Source organism: Dendrobates tinctorius, unplaced genomic scaffold, assembly GCF_039654945.1.
Source record: "Dendrobates tinctorius isolate UK_male_01 unplaced genomic scaffold, ASM3965494v1 ptg000156l, whole genome shotgun sequence".
Classification (NCBI taxonomy): domain Eukaryota; kingdom Metazoa; phylum Chordata; class Amphibia; order Anura; family Dendrobatidae; genus Dendrobates; species Dendrobates tinctorius.
This window is the reverse complement of record NW_027361823.1, coordinates 26,096,348-26,113,730: the sequence shown is the minus strand read 5'-3', so window position 1 is coordinate 26,113,730 and position 17,383 is coordinate 26,096,348.

The following is a 17,383-nucleotide window of genomic DNA, read 5'->3' as shown; positions in this document are numbered from 1 at the left end:
TGCATGAATGTAGTATGTATGTATGTTGTATGAATGTAGTATATATGAAGTATGTATGTAGTATGTATGTATGTTGTATGAATGTTGTATATATGTAGTATGTATGTAATATATAGTATGTATGTATGCTGTATGAACATAGTATATATGTAGTATGTATGTAGTATGTACAGTATGTATGTTGTATGAATGTAGTATATATGAAGTATGTATGTAGTATGTAGTATGTATGTATGTTGTATGAATGTAGTATATATGTAGTATGTATGTTGTATGAATGTAGTATATATGAAGTATGTATGTAGTATGTATGTATGTATGTATGTTGTATGAATGTTGTATATACAGTGGGGCAAAAAAGTATTTAGTCAGTCAGCAACAGTGCAAGTTCCACCACTTAAAAAGATGAGAGGCGTCTGTAATTTACATCATAGGTAGACCTCAACTATGGGAGACAAACTGAGAAAAAAAAATCCAGAAAATCACATTGTCTGTTTTTTTTTTTCATTTTATTTGCATATTATGGTGGAAAATAAGTATTTGGTCAGAAAAAAAATTTCATCTCAATACTTTGTGATATATCCTTTGTTGGCAATGACAGAGGTCAAACGTTTTCTGTAAGTCTTCACAAGGTTGCCACACACTGTTGTTGGTATGTTGGCCCATTCCTCCATGCAGATCTCCTCTAGAGCAGTGATGTTTTTGGCTTTTCGCTTGGCAACACGGACTTTCAACTCCCTCCAAAGGTTTTCTATAGGGTTGAGATCTGGAGACTGGCTAGGCCACTCCAGGACCTTGAAATGCTTCTTACGAAGCCACTCCTTCGTTGCCCTGGCGGTGTGCTTTGGATCATTGTCATGTTGAAAGACCCAGCCATGTTTCATATTCAATGCCCTTGCTGATGGAAGGAGGTTTGCACTCAAAATCTCACGATACATGGCCCCATTCATTCTTTCATGTACCCGGATCAGTCGTCCTGGCCCCTTTGCAGAGAAACAGCCCCAAAGCATGATGTTTCCACCACCATGCTTTACAGTAGGTATGGTGTTTGATGGATGCAACTCAGTATTCTTTTTCCTCCAAACACGACAAGTTGTGTTTCTACCAAACAGTTCCAATTTGGTTTCATCAGACCATAGGACATTCTCCCAAAACTCCTCTGGATCATCCAAATGCTCTCTAGCAAACTTCAGATGGGCCCGGACATGTACAGGCTTAAGCAGTGGGACACGTCTGGCACTGCAGGATCTGAGTCCATGGTGGCGTAGTGTGTTACTTATGGTAGGCCTTGTTACATTGGTCCCAGCTCTCTGCAGTTCATTCACTAGGTCCCCCCGCGTGGTTCTGGGATTTTTGCTCACCGTTCTTGTGATCATTCTGACCCCACGGGGTGGGATTTTGCGTGGAGCACCAGATCGAGGGAGATTATCAGTGGTCTTGTATGTCTTCCATTTTCTAATTATTGCTCCCACAGTTGATTTCTTCACTCCAAGCTGGTTGGCTATTGCAGATTCAGTCTTCCCAGCCTGGTGCAGGGCTACAATTTTGTTTCTGGTGTCCTTTGACAGCTCTTTGGTCTTCACCATAGTGGAGTTTGGAGTCAGACTGTTTGAGGGTGTGCACAGGTGTCTTTTTATACTGATAACAAGTTTAAACAGGTGCCATTACTACAGGTAATGAGTGGAGGAAAGAGGAGACTCTTAAAGAAGAAGTTACAGGTCTGTGAGAGCCAGAAATCTTGTTTGCTTGTTTCTGACCAAATACTTATTTTCCACCATAATATGCAAATAAAATGAAAAAAAGCCAGACAATGTGATTTTCTGGATTTTTTTTTCTCAGTTTGTCTCCCATAGTTGAGGTCTACCTATGATGTAAATTACAGACGCCTCTCATCTTTTTAAGTGGTGGAACTTGCACTATTGCTGACTGACTAAATACTTTTTTGCCCCACTGTATGTAGTATGTATTTATTATGTAGAATGTATCTATGTTGTATGAATGTAGTATATATGAAGTATGTATGTAGTATGTAGTATGTATGTTGTATGAATGTTGTATATATGTAGTATGTATGTAGTATGTATGTAGTACGGCAGGCCCGTACAGACCCCCGGCAGCCCGCACAGACCCCTGGCAGGCCCGCACAGACCCACGGCAGGCCCGCACAGACCGCACATCATGATGACATCATTTCAGCAGCCAATCACAGCCATGCCATTAGTTAACATGGCTAACACAACTGGCTCATTGTATTATGGGAACTTCCGATTCCGGTATTCGATATTGTAAAAATATCGGTGCTTGGTATCGGAATTCCGATACAGCGAATATCGGCCGATACCCGATATTTGCAGTATCGGAATGCTCAACACTACTAAGGACTCATCCACGCAGATGACCCTTTGGGGCACGTACACTTCAACAACCTTTTTGTTGAAGTGTTTGACGACTAGCCAAAATTTGAACAGATCGTCAAAGTTAGGGTCATCTTGTGCGGGACACTGTGTATTATCGGTATAATGCAGGAATTTGTGGATGGCCTCAAAACGTGTCTGGGCCATGCCTATTCGGAACACTGGAGTGTTATATAAAACATCAACACTCCAATATTGCTGAAGTTCTGGCTTCTTCAGGATCCCCATATGAAGGACCAGGCCCCAAAACTGCGTCATTTCAATTGCGTCTACAGGAGACCAGTTTAAAAATGGTGAACGCGGATTTTATTCCAAAAATTGACGCGCGTGCAAATTAGTTTGCTCCACCATGAAGTTAACAAAATCTATATATACAGTCATATGTAAAAGTTTGGGCACCCCTATTAATGTTAACCTTTTTTCTTAATAGCAATTTTGGTTTTTGCAACAGGTATTTCAGTTTCATATATCTAATAACTGATGGACTCAGTTATATTTCTGGATTCAAATGAGGTTTATTGTACTAACAGAAAATGTGCAATCTGCATTTAAACAAAATTTGACCGGTGCAAAAGTATGGGCACCCTTATCATTTTCTTGATTTGAACACTCCTAACTACTTTTTACTGACTTCCTGAAGCACTAAATTGGTTTTGTAACCTCATTGAGCTTTGAACTTCATAGCCAGGTGTATCAAATCATGAGAAAAGGTATTTAAAGTGGCCACTTGCAAGTAGTTCTCCTATTTGATTCTCCTATGAAAAGTGGCATCATGGGCTCCTCAAAACAACTCTCAAATGATCTGAAAACAAAGATTATTCAACATAGCTTTTCAGGGGAAGGATACAAAAAGTTGTCTCAGAGATTTAACCTGTCAGTTTCCACTGTGAGGAACATAGTAAGGAAATGGAAGAACACAGGTACAGTTCTTGTTAAGCCCAGAAGTGGCAGGCCAAGAAAAATATCAGAAAGGCAGAGAAGAAGAATGCTGAGAACAGTCAAGGACAATCCACAGACCACCTCCAAAGACCTGCAGCCTCATCTTGCTGCAGATGGTGTCACTGTGCATCGGTCAACAATACAGCGCACTTTGCACAAGGAGAAGCTGTATGGAAGAGTGATGTGAAAGAAGCCGTTTCTGCAAGCACGCCATAAACAGAGTCGCCTGAGGTATGCAAAAGCACATTTGGACAAGCCAGTTACATTTTGGAAGAAGGTCCTGTGGACTGATGAAACAAAGATTGAGTTGTTTGGTCATACAAAAAGGCGTTATGCATGCGCTGTATTGTTGACCGATGCACAGTGACACCATCTGCAGCAAGATGAGGCTGCAGGTCTTTGGAGGTGGTCTGTGGATTGTCCTTGACTGTTCTCAGCATTCTTCTTCTCTGCCTTTCTGATATTTTTCTTGGCCTGCCACTTCTGGGCTTAACAAGAACTGTACCTGTGTTCTTCCATTTCCTTACTATGTTCCTCACAGTGGAAACTGACAGGTTAAATCTCTGAGACAACTTTTTGTATCCTTCCCCTGAAAAGCTATGTTGAATAATCTTTGTTTTCAGATCATTTGAGAGTTGTTTTGAGGAGCCCATGATGCCACTTTTCATAGGAGAATCAAATAGGAGAACTACTTGCAAGTGGCCACTTTAAATACCTTTTCTCATGATTTGATACACCTGGCTATGAAGTTCAAAGCTCAATGAGGTTACAAAACCAATTTAGTGCTTCAGGAAGTCAGTAAAAAGTAGTTAGGAGTGTTCAAATCAAGAAAATGATAAGGGTGCCCATACTTTTACACCGGTCAAATTTTGTTTAAATGCAGATTGCACATTTTCTGTTAGTACAATAAACCTCATTTGAATCCAGAAATATAACTGAGTCCATCAGTTATTAGATATATGAAACTGAAATAGCTGTTGCAAAAACCAAAATTGTTATAAAGAAAAAAGGTTAACATTAATAGGGGTGCCCAAACTTTTACATATGACTGTATATACCAATGGCGCTTAAGCGTGGAACCAAAAAAAACACAAAGCTGCAAGTAGCAAGACAACACACCACTCAAATTGTCTCCATAGTAAGATAATCTGTTAGCCTTATATATGTTTACTTGCGCTAATAAAATGTGTCCTGGTTACAAAAGCATAGAAGTAAGAAAAAATGCCATGTGGGGAAATGAATTACCTTAAATGGTGCTAGAATAGGCAGGGAAGGAAAGGAGTCTTCAGAAGACAGATGAATGCCCAGGTACTTTCCAGAGATACTGCCCAACACACCGATGGATGTGATCACTGGAGCTGAAGGGAGCTATCTCCTAGCATGCCGCCGTCCCGGCCGGTGACTGGCGTGCCGCTGGAAAAATGCAGAGGCAAACTGTAGGGATAACAGTCGCCGCGTGTAAAATCAGCCTGCAAGGTCCAAAAATGCTGAAGGACCTTGCGTGACGTCACGGTCACGTGAGGTATCACGTGACAGGCAGGATGTGCTCAGGAGCGCTGAAGGGGCCAGAGAACTGCTTGCGAATCCTATGCATTACGGAATTCTTGGATTCCTTCTTCAGTGTATCTGCGCAAAGAGGGGCAAAAAGAGGGGGAAGGGGGATGGAGATTGGGGTGGATGAAGAGAGATCGGGCAGGGATTAGCTAGGGTTGTAGTCAGGTGGTGCAAAGGGGGGTGAAAAAAATGGAAAACGACAGGCACAATCTCTGATAAGTGAACTGCGTCACTTATCAAAGTTTGGCAGCTGCGGGATGTGCATAAAGGGGCTGAGGAAAAAAGTGAGCACGAGTGTTGTCGGTGAACTGAGTCACCAATGAAGAGAGATCGGGCAGGAATCAGGGATCAATACTTACAGATGAAGTCTCTCTTCTTTCTTCTTTTTTCTTCCTTCTGTCTTCTTTCTTTTTTCTTCAGCTGCTTTGGCACCACAAAGCCCAGCACAGAAGGAGATCCAGCAGTATGACCGCTTTGTAGGGAATCCTAAGCTAGAGTGAGGACCCCTGCAGAGTGGTCATACACAGATTAGAGACAGGTCACAGAGCGGTCATACCGTTGCTGTGACCTGTCATTGGTGGGATCGAATGATCACATCAATCCCACTAGAGATGAGCGACTTTCTCAAAAGTCGAGTAGAACGAAATTGGCTGACTATCGTGAAAGTCGAAGGTCCGACTGAAACACGAAACCCATTGCTAGTCAATAGGGAAGCAATGTCGACAGGGAGTGGAGGACAGTAAACACACCTACATGCTGGACTGCTTTTTTAAAATGCGCAAAATCTCTCTCTCTTCCTGGACGCTGCACATGTCATTTCGTTGCCCACAGTGTACGCCCTTGCTCAGTGGCTGAAAAAAGTCATGTGCAAGCATTCTGGGAAATCCGACTTTGGCGCTCCTTTTGCCGAAAGCATGGCCGACTTCACGCTGTGATCGGGTTTCGGTCGGCGATACCCGTCTTTGCCATTAGTCGGCGACTTATGAATCTGGCCTACCTGTTTCGCTCAACTCTAGATCCCACCAATCACTGCCTGGTGACCATGGCAACTGCCTAGGATTGCTCTGAGCCTAGGTAAGTCACAGCCAGGTCATCAGCAGGGCACAGAGTGGTCACAGAGTGACCGCAGCTGTGTCCTGTGATTGGTACGATCGACGATGACATTGATCGCACCAATTAGCTCCTGCAGGCCCTGCTGGGCCTGTCCTAGGCTCCAGCCTGTCCTAGGCTCTGGCCTAGAATTGGTGCTATTACAGCACCAATTCAGGCAGGTACCGGCAGTGCACAGCACAGTAATACCGCTGCTGTGCCCTGCAATTGGCACGTGTTAAGAATGAGTCAGCGGAGGAGGAAAAAACAAAAACACAAGCTAAGTCCAGAAAACTGGAGAGGTTGGTAGCTAGCGGATTGCAGACCCCTGAAACCCTTTCACCACAACTAACAGTAGCCGTGGGGGGTGCCCTAGACCCCTCGTCACAGCCGAAGAGCTAAATAAGCCTAAAGAAAGAAAGGGGAAATCTAAACTGCACCAGAGCAGACCCCAAAGCAATAGACAGCCCCCAACAAGTATTGTCGGTGAAAAACAGATGAAAACACAAACACAGACAGAAAGACAGGCTGAGCAAATGATGGGGCCCAACTAACTAGATAGGAAAGGACAGAAAAGATGCTGGCTGCAATCACGCAAAAAACCCTGCCAAAAATAATGTCCAACACGTCTGATAGAAAAGGCCCTGAAAATCACTATATCAGCACTCAGGTATATTCTGAAGACAGAGCAAAGAGATCAACTGATCAGAGACAAGAATGGAGTTCAGCCCATCCCAACCAGGGCAGGCTGAACACAAACACTAAGTAAACAGACAAAATCTCATGGAAAAATAGCAGAGCAAAAACTTAGCTTTTAGTAGACAGGAACTAAACTGGATGCCAGAGCTCAGAGCAGAAAGGATCACCAGCAACCCTGCAGGGCGTCGGCTGCCTTATATCCACTCAGAAATTCTGGATGTCCAATCACACTCCACCTGTTCAGATGACAGGTTCTTCCCATCCAGATCAATTTCACTACCTCCTTTCACCAGCAGAGGGAGTTCATCAGACATCAGAGGTGAAGGAGAAAATGAACTCATAACAGTACCTCCCCCTTTAGGAGCAGTCACCGAACCCTCATCCACGCCACCAGGGCGATCAGGATGGGCCCCATGAAAAGCACGAACCAATCTTTCGGCATGAATATCGGATGCAGAGACCCAAGAATTATCCTCCTGGCCATAACCCTTCCAATTAACCAAATACTGGAGTCTCCGTCTAGCCAGACGAGAGTCCAGTATCTTCTCAACCTCATATTCCACATTACCTTCCACCAATACAGGGTCAGGAGGTGCCACCACAGGAACTACTGGCTCAAAAATCCTCTTTAACAGAGACTTATGAAACACGTTATGGATCTTGAATGTAACTGGAAGAGCCAATCGAAACGAGACTGGATTAAGAATCTCCAAAATCTTGTAAGGTCCAATAAATCTAGGTTTAAACTTTGGAGAAGCCACCTTCATAGAGATATTCTTTGATGGCAACCAAACCATATCACCCACCTTAAACCGGGGACCAATGGTCCTATGCAGGTTGGAAAACCGCTGGGCCTTTTCCTGGGAGAGAGACAACTTATTCACCACTTGGTCCCAGATCTGGTGCATTCTCTCCACCATAGTGTCAACACCTGGGCAGGCAGAAGACTCCACCTGCCCTGAAGAGAATCGAGGATGAAACCCAAAGTTACAAAAAAAAGGTGACATCAAAGTGGCAGAACTAGCTCTATTATTTAAAGCAAATTCGGCCAAGGGCAAAAATGAAACTCAATCATCCTGATCAGCAGAAATAAAACATCTCAAATACGACTCCAAAGTCTGGTTTGTTCTCTCCGTCTGCCCATTGGTCTGAGGGTGAAACGCAGAGGAGAAGGACAACTGAATTCCCAGTTTGGAACAGAAAGTCCTCCAAAATCTAGAAACAAATTGAACTCCTCTGTCAGATACAATGTTCTTAGGAATCCCGTGCATGCGAACCACCTGTTGCAAAAACAACTCTGAGGAAGATGGCAACTTAGGGAGTGGTACAAGATATAACATCTTCGAAAATCTATCACAAATCACCCAGATAACAGTCATTCTCTGAGAGACAGGAAGATCAGAAATAAAATCCATTGAGATATGGGTCCATGGCCTCTTGGGCACCGGCAGGGGCATCAGCAACCCACTAGAACGAGAACAGGGTTTAGACCGAGAACAAGTCCCACAGGACTGTACAAAATTCCTGACATCACGAGATAAGGCAGGCCACCAAAAAGACCTACTCACCAAATCTCTGGTACCAACAATACCTGGATGAACAGCCAATGCGGAGCAATGAACTTGAGACATTACTCTCTTCCTCCACTGGTCAGGAACATACAATTTTCCAATGGGACAGCGCTCAGGTTTGTCCTCCTGAAACTCTTCCAGAGCACGTCTCAAATCGGGCGAGATGGCAGAAAGAACTACCCCCTCACCTAAGATGGTAGCAGGCTTGGTCACAATAAGAGAATCAGCAAAGAAACTCCTAGAGAGGGCGTCTGCCTTGACATTTTTAGTGCCCAGAAGAAAAGAGACCACAAAATCAAAACGTGTGAAAAACAAGGCCCACCTAGCCTGTCTAGGATTCAAGCGTTTGGTCGACTCCAGGTAAATCAAATTCTTGTGGTCATTAAGGACCACGACTCGATGTTTAGCTCCCTCCAACCAATGTCTCCACTCCTCAAATACCGATTTCATGGCTAACAGTTCCCGATTCCCCACATCATAGTTACGTTCGGATGGGGAGAACTTTCAGGAAAAGAAAGCACAGGGATTCATTTTAGATGTTACAGGATCTTTTTGGGACAAAACAGCTCCTGCACCAATCTCGATAACGTCCACCTCTACCTGAAACGGGAGTGAGACATCAGGTTGCCGCAAGACCGGAGCAGAAGTGAACCTTCGCTTCAGCTCCTGAAAGGAAGAAACAGCCTCCGGAGACCAATTCAGCACATCAGCACCCTTCTTAGTCAAATCAGTCAATGGTTTGGCAATACCAGAAAAATTAACTATACATTTACAATGAAAATTAGCAAAACCCAAAAACTTCCGGAGGGCCTTCAAAGAAGTGGGCTGAACCCAATCATAAATGGCCTGTACCTTGGCCGGGTCCATTTCAGTAGTTGACGGAGACAAAATAAATCCCAAAAATGAAATCCTCTGTACCCCAAAAAGGCATTTCGATCCCTTGACATACAGGGAATTCTCCCTCAAAATCCGGAACACAGTCCGAACATGTTCCACATGAGAGTCCCAATCCCTGGAAAAGATCAAAATATCATCCAGATAGATGATCAAAAATGTATCCACAAAGTCTCGGAAAATATCATTCATGAAGCACTGGAAGACAGAAGCGGCATTAGTGAGCCCAAAAGGCATCACCAGGTACTCAAAATGTCCCTCCGGAGTATTAAACGCCGTCTTCCATTCATCCCCATGCTTAATGTGAATAAGATTATACGCCCCCTGAGGTCAAGCTTGGTAAACCAGCAAGCACCTTTAACTCTGGAGAATAGATCTGAAATCAGGGGTAACGGATACTGATATTTAACAGTAATTTTGTTGAGGGAACGATAGTCAATACAAGGCCTTAATGAACCATCTTTCTTGGCCATGAAAAGAAACCAGCACCTAAGGGTGAAGAGGATGGTCTAATATGACCCTTCTCCAACGACTCCTTAACATAGGATCGCATAGCCTCGTGCTTGGGTACAGATAAATTGAAAAGTCGACCCTTGGGAAATTTACACCCAGGGCTCAGCTCAATTGCACTGTCATAACTCCTACGAGGAGGCAAAGACGCAGACTCATTCTCACTAAATACATCATAAAAATCAGCCAAATAGTCAGGAACATCTTGCGACTGGGGAGAGGTGGAGAAAACAGGAGCGTCACTAAGGGCACATCGACAACCCCAACTCACCACAGACAAAGATTTCCAATCCAAAACTGGATTATGGATTTGCAACCAAGGAAACCCCAGAACAATGGTATCATGCAAATTATGCAACACCAAAAATCTGCAATTTTCTTGATGGTCTGGGGCAACCCACATTACCACCTGGGTCCAAAACTGAGGTTTATTCCTCGCCAAAGGAGTAGCATCAATACCCCTCAAAGGGATAGGCATCCGCAGAGGTGTCATAGGAAACCCACAACGTTTAGCAAAATCCAAGTCCATCAGGTTCAGAGCTGCTCCCGAATCCAAAAAAGCCTTAGCGGAAAATGTGGACAGGGAGCAGATCAGAGTAATTGCCAGAAGAAACTTAGGTTGAACACCACCCACAGCAAATGTGTGTGCAAAACGTTTCTCTCGTTTAGGGCAGACAGAAATAATATGAGAGGCATCTTCACAAAAAAAACACAGCTTATTACGCCTTCTGAACTCCTGACGTTGCGCCCTAGACAAAACTCTATCACATTGCATAGGTTCAGACATTTGTTCAACAGGTGGCAACACCTCTCGTGCAGTTTTGCGTTCACGCAAACGCCGATCAACCTGAATGGCTAATGACATAGAATCGTCAAGACCAGAGGGAACAGGAAATCCCACCATAGTATCTTTTACGGTTTCTGACAAACCCTTCCGAAAGTGAGCTGCCAAGGCACCATCATTCCAGGTAGTAAGGACCGCCCACTTTCAGAATTTTTGACAGTACAACTCTGCAGAATCCTAACCCTGGCTCAATGCCAACAGGGCCTTTTCAGCCTGATCAATAGCATTAAGTTCATCATACAACAACCCCAAGGCTTGAAAGAATGCGTTCACATTAGTTAGAATAGGATCATCAGGTTTTAAAGAAAACACCCAATCCTGGGGATTGCCGTGCAGCAAAGAGATGACAATTTTAACCTCCTGCGCGGAGCTCCCCGATGAGTTAGGCTTCAAGGCAAAAAATAATTTACAATTATTCTTAAAATTCAAAAATTTAGACCGATCCCCAAAAAACACATCAGGAGTAGGGATCTTTGGTTCAGCAGCATGTGAATGAGCAAGATAGGTGGAAATTCCCCGCACTTCAGCAGTGAGCTGCTCCACACGATCAGACAATTGCTTAATCTCCATTGAGAAAAAATTCCCCCTACGGCCTCAGAGAAATAGAGGAAAAAATATACACAAAAAAAAAAAATTCTGACACTTTTTTTTTTTTTACAATTCTTTCCTGCTATTGAGTACCCTAGAATCTGCGGTATGGCTTGTGATTCTGTTTTGAATGAGTCACCGGAGGAGGAAAAAACACAAACACAAGCTAAGTCCAGAAAACCAGAGAGGTTGGTAGCTAGCGGATTGCAGACCCCTGATCCTATTCACCACAACTAACAGTAGCCGTGGGGGGTTCCTACGGTGCCCTAGACCCCTCGTCACAGCCGGAGAGCTAAATAAGCCTAAAGAAAGAAAGGGGAAATCTAAACTGCCCCAGAGCAGACCCCAAAGCAATAGACAGCCCCCAACAAGTATTGTCGGTGAAAAACAGATGAAAACACAAACACAGACAGAAAGACAGGCTGAGCAAATGATGGGGCCCAACTAACTAGATAGGAAAGGACAGAAAAGATGCTGGCTGCAATCACGCAAAAAACCCTGCCAAAAATAATGTCCAACACGTCTGATAGAAAAGGCCCTGAAAATCACTATATCAGCACTCAGGTATATTCTGAAGACAGAGCAAAGAGATCAACTGATCAGAGACAAAAATGGAGTTCAGCCCGTCCCAACCAGGGCAGGCTGAACACAAACACTAAGTAAACAGACAAAATCTCATGGAAGAATAGCAGAGCAAAAACTTAGCTTTTAGTAGACAGGAACTAAACTGGATGCCAGAGCTCAGAGCAGAAAGGATCACCAGCAACCCTGCAGGGCGTCGGTTGCCTTATATCCACTCAGAAATTCTGGATGTCCAATCACACTCCACCTGTTCAGATGACCGGTTCTTCCCATCCAGATCAATTTCACTACCTCCTTTCACCAGCAGAGGGAGTTCATCAGACATCAGAGGTGAAGGAGAAAATGAACTCATAACAGGCGCGATTGATGCGATCGGCGATCGCGCCAATCTGGGGGGTTTTGCTGGTGCTTGGCATTGCCAGGCACTGGCCTAGGATCGAGTACCTATCTAGCCTGAGACTTCATTGTTTCAATTTGATTGGCTGAAACAATGAGAAAGGCTGTGATTGGCTGTTCAGAGTTGAACAGACAATCACAGTGCTTGGGAGACTGGGAGGGCGTGATCAGGACCCAGGATGCCTACACCATCTTCCCTAAGGTAAAATGGCGTCGGAATTTTAATGCGATCACCACGACTTAAGTTGCAGTATCGCATTAAAGGGCATGACGTACTATCATGTCCATGGTCATACGGGCCCTGGTCACATGGACGTGATAGTACGTCAGATGTCAGAAAGGGGTTAAAATAATGTTTTACTTTGACCTGTCTATGGAGTACAGATAGAGCACCTGCACAAGGTGAAAGCATTGATGCCCCTGCATTTAACACCAATGTGACAGCAGAGGTATACAGGGATACATCTGCTGGCCCAAATGGTTATCCATCATTGACAGCCAACTGTTATTTACAATCTATGTCTGCTCTTCAGTAGATAACCAGCTTCAATTGCCTATTCACAATAGAGGCTAGAGGCAATGATCCAATGCACTCAGCTTTCTATCTGTATATTTCATGACCCCACATGACAATTTTGATGTGAGTTTGCATAATGAGTTGTAGACAAACCTTTCTAGTCTTCATTTTTGGTACATTGATTTGGTCGTTGAACCAGTCATACGGCAAATTGCAAAGGGAGCCGCCAGCAGCCGATCTTGATGATTTTCTTTCCCAAGTGCACTCAGCATGGCAGAACATTCCTCAGACAAGCAGATGGTTGTCTGGTCTTGAGACTCACTATTTAATGTGATAATTCATTAAAAATACAGCTTGCTGAGGGGTTACAAAACTGATTGCATATTTGCAATTTTTTTCTATGTTATTGAGACACTTGGCTATTAGCAAATTAACATCAATATTGATTTATGTATCAATTTTAAGAGTATTTTACATTGCAATGGCACCTTTACTGTTCCTTGTAGACATTTGTCTCTATTGTTCATGGTGGAGGAATAATTCACTTTTCTCTAAATAATGGTTATTAATAATAATATTAATAATAATAATACGTTTTACAGTATATTCTTTTGTCTTCATTGTATGTGTTCAGCAATGCTAGAACAAGTAGAAGGAGTTCATGATCTCATAATGTAAATTAAATTGCATTGCTTACCACTAGCATTGTGTCTTAATAGGATCATGCCCATGCAAAAATATAAATACCGTAGATGTTATCTGAATATAAACAAGCTAGACTGTGCCACAGCACCCTTCCTTTAATTATGTACAATTCATTCTATTCCTTGCAGATTACTTTGGAGACTTATAAACTTAAAGAGTATGGTTATTATTAGCTTGCCACATCACAATCTGCTTCCTTGTGCATTAGTATTATTAGACCATGTTCATACTACAGTACGTTGATTAGTATTATGCCACAGTATCTGTATGTTTAGGCTATGTGCCCACGTAGCGTTTTAAAACACACAGTGAAAACCGGACTCCTTCCCAGATATCGCGCGTTTTTTTCCGCGAGATTTCACTGTAATTTTACCGCGATTCTGTTCGCGATTTTGCCTCAATTTTCTCAAGCACTTTCCAAGCGATTTGAAGCATCGCTTGGAAAGTGATTGACAGGTTGGTCACACTCGTCAAACATAGTGCATAGGCGGCCTCAATAGTAAAAGATAGAATGTTAAAAATGATAAAAAAATAAAAAATCGGGGTATATTTACCTTCCGACGTCCCGCGCTGCCATCCCGGGCCTCAGCGTTCCCAGCGATGCCTTGCGAGACCTGTGATGACGTTGGTCTCGCGAGACCACTAGAGTCACGCGAGACTACATCATCACAGAACCTTGCCGCAAGGCATTACTGGGAACGCTGTGGCCCAGGAATGCAGCGCGGGACGTCGGAAGGTAAATATACCCCGATTTTTTATTTTTTATTCTTTTTTTACAGGGGTATGGTACCCAGGGCCTGGAGGACAGTCTCCTCTCCTCCACACCGTGGGTACCAACCGCACATGAGGCGCTTAACTTCCCGCATGGTGGACATAGCCACATGCGGGAAGTAAGCGATTCTCATGCATTCCTATGGGTGCGGAATCGTGGCAATTCTTTGTGATTCCGCACAAAAGAATGATCATGCTGCGATTTTTTCCGTGATGCGATTCCGCCACGGAAAAAAGCGCAGCATTAGCACAGCATGTGCGGAATGCCATAGGAATGCATGGGGGGCGTTCTGTACACGATTTTTAAGTGTTTTCGCAGCGTTTTCGTGCCGAAAATCGCATCAAAAACGCTTAAAAATCGCATCGTGGGCACACAGCCTAAAGCAATCGCTAAACCTACAAATGAAGTTTAAAATTAAAATGAATTAAATTTGTAAATGAAATCAGAAATTGCTCTAATTGTGTGCAAGTAGCATATTCTACATATCACAAAACAGGCAGCCTTGTAGAAATCCCATAGAGAACAAAAGAGTTAAACTTTTGCTGATCAAATCCCTTTTCAGATGTTGAACAGCTGAATATAGCTTCCTTCTTCTATGGAAGTTTTATTTCTAAAAGGACACAAAATAGTATGAATGGAAGGAAAGGAATCACTTGGATTTTTTGAACATTATTTTATTTTTTGTGTATTTTCTAAGTTTAGTGCTGCTTTAACCCATGACATCTGCCCTACATATATAGTGCATGTATAGTGTGGATATTTGGACCAAACTCTGGAATATTATACAGTCAATATTACACAGCTGCGCTACACAGCCGGTACCCATCACTAATAGACGCGACCATAGCTATCTCTGATTGCTAGTGTTGAGCGAAACGGGTCGAAAAAATTCAAAAGTCGCCGACTTTTGGCAAAGTCGGGTTTCATGAAACGAAACCCGACCCTAGGATGAGGTCGGCCACGAGGTCGGCGACTTACGCGCCAAAGTCGCGTTTCAAAAGTTTGTTTTGCGCTCTTTTTCAGCCAATCAGGATCCACGGACACTGTGGGCAACGTGATGACATAGGCAGGGGTCACCACCATCTTTCAGAAGGGCATGCAAGTGATTGGCTTGCATTGGTGGGCGTCACAGGGGGTATAAAAGGGCGTGCACGCCGACCGCCATCTTACTTCTGCCGATCTTAGTATAGGGAGAGGTTGCTGCTGATTCTGTAGGGAGAGCGTTAGGCAGGGAAGAAGACAAAAAAACTGCTTCTGCTGCTAGCGATTTGGCCTGCACAACACACAAGTCACTGTGTGTGCAGTGCAAGGGGAGGATATATTGTGGTGTATCAGTGGTGTTGGTTGTTGGGCTGCCTTTTAAGGCTTCCTGACACGCTGGCATTGCTGTTTACCCACTGCTCCGCAAACTGCTTTTTTAAAAGCAATCCAATCTCCCTTATCCTCTAGTCACTTTTGTCACAGCTGTGCCATCGAGCCTGTCACATAGCGCTCAGATATCAGTGGGCCTCACACAATCCACAAGTGTCCAGTGTCCAAAAGTGTGTGCAGAGATTCAAAATCTCCATTATCCTCTCGTCACTTTGGTCACAGGCAGCTGTGCCATCGAGAGTGTCACATAGTGCTCAGATATCAGTGGGCCTCACACAATCCACAAGTGTCCAGTGTCCAAAAGTGTGCGCAGAGATTCAAAATCTCCATTATCCTCTCGTCACTTTGGTCACAGGCAGCTGTGCCATCGAGCCTGTCACATAGCGCTCAGATATCAGTGGGCCTCACACAATCCACAAGTGTCCAGTGTCCAAAAGTGTGCGCAGAGATTCAAAATCTCCATTATCCTCTCGTCACTTTGGTCACAGGCAGCTGTGCCATCGAACGTGTCACATAGCGCTCAGATATCAGTGGGCCTCAAACAATCCACAAGTGTCCAGTGTCCAAAAGTGTGCACAGAGATTCAAAATCTCCATTATCCTCTCGTCACTTTGGTCACAGGCAGCTGTGCCATCGAGCCTGTCACATAGCGCTCAGATATCAGTGGGCCTCACACAATCCACAAGTGTCCAGTGTCCAAAAGTGTGCGCAGAGATTCAAAATCTCCATTATCCTCTCGTCACTTTGGTCACAGGCAGCTGTGCCATCGAGCGTGTCACATAGCGCTCAGATATCAGTGGGCCTCACACAATCCACAAGTGTCCAGTGTCCAAAAGTGTGCGCAGAGATTCAAAATCTCCATTATCCTCTCGTCACTTTGGTCACAGGCAGCTGTGCCATCGAGCCTGTCACATAGAGCTCAGATATCAGTGGGCCTCACACAATCCACAAGTGTCCAGTGTCCAAAAGTGTGCGCAGAGATTCAAAATCTCCATTATCCTCTCGTCACTTTGGTCACAGGCAGCTGTGCCATCGAGCGTGTCACATAGCGCTCAGATATCAGTGGGCCTCACACAATCCACAAGTGTCCAGTGTCCAAAAGTGTGCGCAGAGATTCAAAATCTCCATTATCCTCTCGTCACTTTGGTCACAGGCAGCTGTGCCATCGAGCGTGTCACATAGCGCTCAGATATCAGTGGGCCTCACACAATCCACAAGTGTCCAGTGTCCAAAAGTGTGCGCAGAGATTCAAAATCTCCATTATCCTCTCGTCACTTTGGTCACAGGCAGCTGTGCCATCGAGCGTGTCACATAGCGCTCAGATATCAGTGGGCCTCACACAATCCACAAGTGTCCAGTGTCCAAAAGTGTGCGCAGAGATTCAAAATCTCCATTATCCTCTCGTCACTTTGGTCACAGGCAGCTGTGCCATCGAGCGTGTCACATAGCGCTCAGATATCAGTGGGCCTCACACAATCCACAAGTGTCCAGTGTCCAAAAGTGTGCGCAGAGATTCAAAATCTCCATTATCCTCTCGTCACTTTGGTCACAGGCAGCTGTGCCATCGAGCCTGTCACATAGCGCTCAGATATCAGTGGGCCTCACACAATCCAAAAGTGTCCACTGTCCACAAGTGTGTGCAGAAATTCTAAATCTCCCCTGTCCTATAGACACCTTATACCTTGTTTTACATTACTATATAGTTTGTTGGATTTTGTCTACATTTCTACCAAAAATGAGGAAGGCTGGTGGAAGAGGCCGTGGAATTGGGCGGGGGTTGGCAGCTGGTAATGATGGTGTTGATGGTGGATCTGATGGTAGTGGCAAGAGCAAAATAGGACCGAATGCAGGAGGTGCTGACCCTGCGTCATCGTCTGGCTACATAAGGCCTCGAACGCTTAGTTTTCTAGGAGTTGGCAAACCGCTTTTAAAGGCAAA